Genomic DNA, 8,048 nt, shown 5'->3' on the forward strand with positions numbered 1-8,048 from the left:
ATTTACATTTAAAAGATTTAATTTGATGCATTTTTGAGAGAAAATGCTCCTATTTAAAAACATTGTTTCTAATAAGAATTATTTTTATGGGTTAGGGCAAAGATGAATAGTTTTTCCTATTATCCATCCATCCTCTGTACCGCTTATACTACACAAGGTCACGGGGAACCTGGAGCCGATCCCAGGGGACTCGGGGCACAAGGTGGGGGACCCCCTAGACGGGGTGCCAACCCGATGCAGGGCACAATCGCACACCCATTCACACACTACGGACAATTTAGAGATGACAATAAGCCTACAATGCATATCTTTTGAGGGGAGGAAACCGGAGTACCTGGAGGAAACCCCCGAAGCACAGGGAAAACATGCAAACTCCACACACACACACACACAGCCAACCCTGGAGGTGCGAGGCAAATGTGCTAACCACTAAGCCACCGTGCCCCCCTGTTTCTCCTATTAGCTGAGTGGAAATTTTTTAAAATATAGCACCATGTGTGATGTAAACCTGAGTAAAGAGAAGCATATTTAGGTTGTAGGAGAAATGTGTGGACTGTATCTTTGAGTACAGAAGAACAAATATCACGTTGTATGTTAATTTGATTGCAGACTGAAGTCTTTTTGCAGATGTTTATATACTTTTTTTAATGTATATGTCATTATGAACAACACCAGTAACTCTTGCATTTTCCCAGTCATCCATAATCTCATCTAAAATAAACAACCTGATATTCATTGCAAAATGAGTAATAATAATCATTAATTAAGGATTCAAGCTCATTCCTTACTGCAGCACCGGTTCTGATTTTCAGTTTTATTGCGTTTCTTAACACACTCCAAAATGGAGGCCTAAAAACCAGGATTAATGTCACCTAAAGAAAATGCAGCCTGTTCTCTTTGAGCTGTATTTGTCTGCAATACGCGTATGCCTTGATACGTGTAATGATTTTTGAAATGTATATTTTGACACTATGTAATAATGCACGTAATAAATATAATTACCGGCTTGCCAAGTAACACAGTCGCCTCAAGAAAAAGGAGAGGAAAAGAAATCAAATCTAAACCTGAATGAGGCTGAATTCAGCTCGCGCAGGGATCAGATCACGTTTTTAAAGCAGCAGCAGCAGCAGCAGTTTATTGATTTATATGGGGCCGTAATTGCTTCAGCGTGTTCTGGATGACTCCCCCATAATTGAGGCCTGGCAAAAGTGTGGCTCCTTGGACACAGCCAGACAGCGGGTAGAGAGAGGCACCCCACCCACTTACCTCGTGCCAGGCAGCGGGGAGAAGAACCCCGATCCCACCGCCGGCTTCGGTAATGACTGAACTTCAAACGCTAACGTGGCTGAAGATGCGGTTAAAACGACGCTATGTGCACAGTGGTAGCCGGTCCTGACTCGTAGGACACTTCTTATTTTATATTGCTGAAAATTCAAAACACAGCTGAGATGCATGCTTTGGCATGATATCATATCACTTCTAGGGTACGTTCTAGGTTCTATCTGTTCATTAATTGCTTTCAGTTCATTTGTGTTAGCTTTTTCAATATTAGCTGAACCTTTTGCACAAAGCCATGACTCATCTGTGATTTGTACTTCAAGCAGGTCAGAATTCCCAAACGTTCCCCTCTATTTGCAGTTTTCCATACATACGGCAATTGGAAACAATCGTTTCTCATAAGACATTTGTGAAACCCCAGTGAAAGCTCGGTTAAATCCTTATTTGGGCTGTACAAGTTGACATTGGCATTGCCTCGTCTCCATGAACAGGTCAAGCTGTTTAATTCTGATTTCAGATTTCAAGCTACATTATTTATCTACTGGTTTAATTCTGGTCTTCAGGATTCTCATCTTTCTATAAATTAAGCAGGCAGATGTTAAGAACGGAGCTGCAGTTTGGCCTTGGGGTCTTTAAACTATTTAAAATTTAACACCATGATTCACCAAAATGGGACCCACAGTCTGTCTTTGTGTCTCTTATGTAACTCTTAGACCAGTTTCCAGTCAAGCTTCATTAGGATGAATCAGAACCAAGTTAATTTGGAGACCTTCTAATGCGGAAAGCGAGCATGATCATCAATCAGGAGTGGGTGTTTTTTTTTTGTGTGTGTGTGTGTGTGTTTGCTTACTGTATTGACCCCCTGTTACTGAGGCAACAATGAATATTAACACACAAACTCACTCTCTAGCAATATGAGTCATAATGTACCTTGAGTGCATCCATCTGAGCACACCTTTGGACATGAGATGAAATGCTTGGCCCCCTATGCAGTGTGAACTCTGAAATAATTAATAGATATATAGCCTGATTAGTATTTGCAACCAAATGGTGGTGTTTTCTAGTCACACCTCTGAAAACAATGGACCGCGTCTCCCATGTGCATCAGATTAGGTTCTGTTACACTTAGCTAAGTTGGAAGGAAGTGGAACAAGGCGCGGTTAGATATTGAAAGATAACAAGCATTCTAATTTAGTTGTGCAATTCTAAAACAGTCATGTAATCAAATGATTTAAACAACAAAAATGTCTAGCGTCTAATCTAAGCTAGCGCCTCTAACAAAACTATTGGCGCCAGAACCACTACCATCTATGGAGAGGCCTAACTACAGGACACGTTGTTTATAGTCTCTTTTGGATGTGTAGCAACCGCTCCTGTTATCGCTTTTGGCAATGGCTCGTACATTCCAATAAAAATGGTTTTAGCCATAATGTAAAGCCCTCTATAAAATTTATACACCACACTTTTCTGTAAAATATATTTAGGTTATGATTTACTTAATGATATTCGCTCAGCTTCATACTTCATACCTAGCTTAATTGGCAGATTAGCCGATTAAGCTAACTGTACTAGCTACAAACACTCACCAGAGGCACCAATGCTACTGCTACTTCCTTCTAAGCTTTATTTTTCTTCATAAATGTCTCTAAATTCACATTTAGTCAGTGGTCATATATGACAGGATAAGATAAAATCACAGCTATAATTTTTTCTTCCATTTTTTTTTTGGGAACTAATTACAGGTAGGAACTAAAGTTGTGAGCGGGGAACTGAAGAAACGTCAGACCACACGCAACATAGGATTGGTCCGAGGAATCGTTCAAATCAAATATTTAGATTTGTTGCTTTAGAGCGTCATACCTCATGACCCATATACAGCATGAAAGTAAAAGATAAACAGTAGCAAAAAATGCTTTTAAAAGTTTTTTTTAAGGATAAAGTGTTATTCTTTATGTTTATGTTCGTTTTTACTTTATGTGATGGAACGATAGTTTAGTTAATAAAACGCCTTCAGAAAAAATGACCCTAAGTAGCTAGTTAGCCTGTTGTTTTGAAGCCTAATAACCTACAGGCTAGTCTAGACTAGCCTTGACTAGCGATAAGTAAGGAATAAAACATGACAGGGTGTGCTATTGATTATTTTCCTATAACAGCATGTCCTGAACTGTTTTTATTTCTCTTATATTTGGCAACTGTTACATTTTTTCCCCCCATTATCAAAGAGCGACATGCCGTACTTTATATATGGACTTTCTGCTATCATTCTCTGCGAATGAGCTGTTACTATAGAAATGATAAAGTATTAGAAAATAAACCGGTCTTTTGCTTTACAATCGAGATTACAGACATAAGAATCACCATAAATTCTCAAAAAACTCTAGATTAGCCTTTGCACCAAGGTCTGGCAGTGCTTCAACAACACACAATACACACACTGAAATGAGATCCACGCTCCATATTTGTGTTTCGTATGTAAGCAACACTTGTACCAATCTCCAGTTAAGCTACAGCGACTTGAGATGAATCACACTAACAGAGAGGTTGAAGTGTCCTATTCCTCAAATCCCACCGGAAAGCTAAGTGTCCGAGCGGTATTGATGTGAGGAGATCCAGCATGGTGTCCGAAATTAAATATGGACATGCGTTCCATGGGTTTCGAATGTCTCTGCAAGATTTATGAAGAGGGAAGAACAGCCTGGAAGCTAACGCTAAGAGGTCGCTGGTTTGTATCATGACGATGAAGTGAATATGCTATGTGAGAGATTATAATTCACCGTAAACCAGAATTTGGCGTGTTTGGTGTATGTGTTACAGGCTTTCCCTGTTAAGATTTCACACTGAAGCATATCACGAGGTTTGAAATGAAGCAAGGACCTCTGCCTCACCTCTCCCTCACTCTCACCCTCACCCTGTGCTCAGCAGTCTAGTCTCGCCTGTCTGGCTTCCGGAGAGAGAGAGAGAGAGAGAGAGAGAGAGAGAGAGAGAGAGGACACAGCCGCTTTTCCTGGTCAGCGGGTTCACGGCGGTCAGTGAGAGCAGCGAGAGTCTCCCGTGGGAGGGAGAACACACTGCTGGCAGAGAGACGGCTAGCGCACAGTGGAAGGAGGAAGGTCAGGTCACACATGCTGATCGAACACAGACAGACACTCGAGTCGCCGGCTAGACTACAGCCCGGCTTTAATGCACGCTCCGGGCGCCAGGCACCTGTGAGAACCTGCTACCGCTTTTAATTCATACAGAAAATACTGCAGCAAGACTACATCTCAATATCATAATACCAATAAGATACACTACCAAAAAAAAAAAAAAAACAGACTCTCAGCATCTAAAACAGGTTCTACTTGGAGCCGAATCAGATAGAGTACCAAGGAGAACCTATGTTGGATGCTAAGACTTTTTTTTTTTTTATTGGTTTATGCATCTTAATATTAAAAAACCTGTAAGGAAACATGTCAGTGTCCGAACCAAGTAGAACCCCTTTAGGAAGCTAAGAACCCTTATCCATCCAGAATTCAATTCAATTTTACATATATATATATATATATATATATATATATATATATATACATACACGGTTCTGCATAGGACCTTTAAAGGTTCCCCCAGGAAGATAAACCGAAGAACCCTTAAGGATTCAGATTTTTTTTTCCCTAAGAGTGTAATGAATAATTTATTGTTAACGTTCAATCTAGAACATCTCTAGGAACCATTAATGGCTCTATTTAGAACCCTAATAAACATAAACATGTTCTAAATAGTGAAGAAGTAAGATGTAATAAGCATGCACACACTTAAAGAAAAGGGTTCCTGAAGATTTTTTTTTGGATAAGTAAGGGTTCTTAGCTTCCTAAAGGGTGTAATAAATACTTCATACTGACATACACACTTTTATAGGGAAAAAGGTTAAATCTAGAACCTCTGTGGGAACCATTAATGCGTCTCTTCAGAACCGTACAATAGTTTGGTTCTCTCGAATCTTTTCATCTACAGAACCCTAGAATGCTTCTTTTCTTCTGAGAGTGTAGAATAATAATGCAATGTAAATAAAAAATTTAACTCTTAAAGAAAAGGGTTCTTCAGGGGTTCTTTGGATGGTTAAGGGTTCAAGAGGCTCTACAAGGGACCCTTTCTGAAATGCCAACTCACTGCTTTAGGGTTCTACCTAGCTTCCTTAAGGTGTTCTGCTGTATTGTAGGGTTGTACATAGAACTTTGAAGGCTTTCTTCAGAGGGACAAACCAAACATCTCTTGAGAAACTCTTTTTTTTCTAAAGGTGTACTGATTTGGAAATATTATGTTGTAGGGTTCTCCAGAGAACCTTTAAGTATCCCTTCAGAAGGTTAAATCCAGAACCCTTAAGAGTTCTGGATCTAACCTTTTCTGATAACTCTGGAACTCTTCAAAACCCAAAGGAACTATTAAAGGCTCTATGTTAGGTAAAATCCTACAATATAATATATATAATGACAATATAACGATTGTCTCTCAGAAAGGTTTCCAAATGTATGGACACACTGTAGGGTTCTGTGTAGAACTTTGTAGGCTTTCTTCAGAAGAACGAACCCAGTAACTCTCAAGGAACACTTTTTTCTAACGGTGTACTAATGTGGAAACAGACTTATGGGTACTAGATTTAGCCTTTCTCTGTGGTGTAATGAAACTCTTATACCTTATTGGTAAGAACATGTACACTCGTGAATCTAGAACCCTTCAAGAACCACAAAGGGTTATTACTGTGTCTCTTTGGGGCAGATCTTTGTAGAAGCCTACTATATAATATTTCTCTATGAAAATATTTCCATATAAAACATTTGTATAAGCCTGAGAACCTTTAACCATCCAAAGAACCTTTTGGGAACCTTGAATGGTTCATTTTTCTGGGAATCATGTTTGTGCATCAATGTCTCTCAGTTTTATCTGATTTTCTGACGTCACACACAGGGATGTTTCGAGCTCCACAAACTCACGGTGAAGAACGGAGTGTACAGATGTGAAGAACAGCAGAACCGAGTGAAGTGAAGCTTATCCCTGAAGATCCTCTCACTCCGTCAGTGTTTGTCTGACTCACTTCTGACGTCACACTCATCACGCGCCTTGTGCTGGAGGAGAGAAAGTCACACTGACCCACTTCTGCTAAAGGCTTCATCTGTTTCTGCGTTCTTGTTGTTTGTCTGTTTATTTTTTGGAAAAGAGGAAAAAAAGAAAAAAAGGAAAGGAAGAATGGCAAGAAAGTATGAAGATGAAGAAGGAAATGACAGAAATAAGGAGGAAAATTAGGATAATAATAAGGATGGAAAGAAAAAAGAAAGAAAGAAAGAAAGAAAGGTGCAATATTACAATGAAGAACTGAGGACAGATGTAAATAAGAAGAAAGAAAGAAAGGTGCAATATTACAGTGAAGAAATAAGGACAGATGTAAATAAGCAGAAAGAAAGAAAGAAAGAAAGAAAGAAAGATAAAATAAGGACAGACGGAAATAAGCAGAAAGAAAGAAAGAAAGAAAGAAAGAAAGAAAGAAAGAAAGAAAGGTGCAAAATTACAATGAAGAAGTAAGGACAGATGTAAATAAGCAGAAAGAAAGAAAGAAAGAAAGAAAGAAAGAAAGATAGAAAAAATAAGGACAGGTGGAAATAAGCAGAAAGAAGGAAGGAAGGAAGGAAGGAAGGAAGAAAGAAAGAATAAGGACAAATGTAAATAAGCAGAAAGAAAGAAAGAATATAACTGTAAAAGAATATAAAAGTTCGGTTGTGGCGGAAGTGAAACTCAGCCTTGGTGGACTCCAGGACAGATGTTCAGCCCCTGACGGATTAGGAAAGGAATAAAAGACTCTGGGGCATGCTGTTACAGGAAAGTAATCAACAGTATGTTGGTATGATGAAGTGAAGCTGATGATACAGCATGTTCTGAAGTTCTGAACTTTTATTCCTCTTTAAACCCAGCAATTTGCCAATGATTACAATTTTATTCATTAATTAAAAAATGACACATCATGCTTTATCCATTTATAGTTACATTTAATGTTGTGGAGTGTCCATGAAACAGTTAGTTCCTGTTTTCACTCACGTTACAGCAGCTGTAAACAGCCGTTCCCTCACCAGCCTCTCTTTTTTCTTTCTCTCTCTCGAAGTTAATAAGACAGAAACCCCACAGCATTGCTGCCCAAAAACATGCTGATTGGCTAAGATAAATACCCCTAGATGTGTGTGTGTGTGTGTGTGTGTGTACGCATGCTGTCCTGCAATGGAATAGAGTCCCATCCAGGGTGTATTCCCACCTTCTCATGCCTAATGTCCCCGGGAAAGACTCCAGATCCTCCAGATCCTCTGGAAAACACCGACACTGACACTGGAGACTCCTTCCATAAATGTTAAATAAACATCTCCTTACATAAAACTTCCATTTAAAAAAAAATCCCTTTATAAAATGGTGGTAGATTCAAAGTCAGTCAACTGAAAAATGATTGAAAATAAGGAAAGAAGAATGAGAGAACTCACACTTTATCTTCACAGGATCTTCCAGAAATTCAAATGATGCAACTTCCTGTTGACTTCATCATGGAATATTCCAAATACTTCATGGGGGGCGAATGTGTTCAGGTAGCAGTGTGGAGTGAATGAACAGAAATGGACACTTTTCATAAAGTATAATGGCCGAATCATGGAAAAGGATGTTTCTAGAAAGAGATTCACACATTAACGCCAAAACAATGATTTTTTTGACATATTTTCGTGATAATATTTGGAGGTAAAGTGTAGTTAAAGTGAGCCGGG

The sequence above is a fragment of the Pangasianodon hypophthalmus genome, chromosome 18 (assembly GCF_027358585.1).
Source record: "Pangasianodon hypophthalmus isolate fPanHyp1 chromosome 18, fPanHyp1.pri, whole genome shotgun sequence".
NCBI lineage: Eukaryota > Metazoa > Chordata > Actinopteri > Siluriformes > Pangasiidae > Pangasianodon > Pangasianodon hypophthalmus.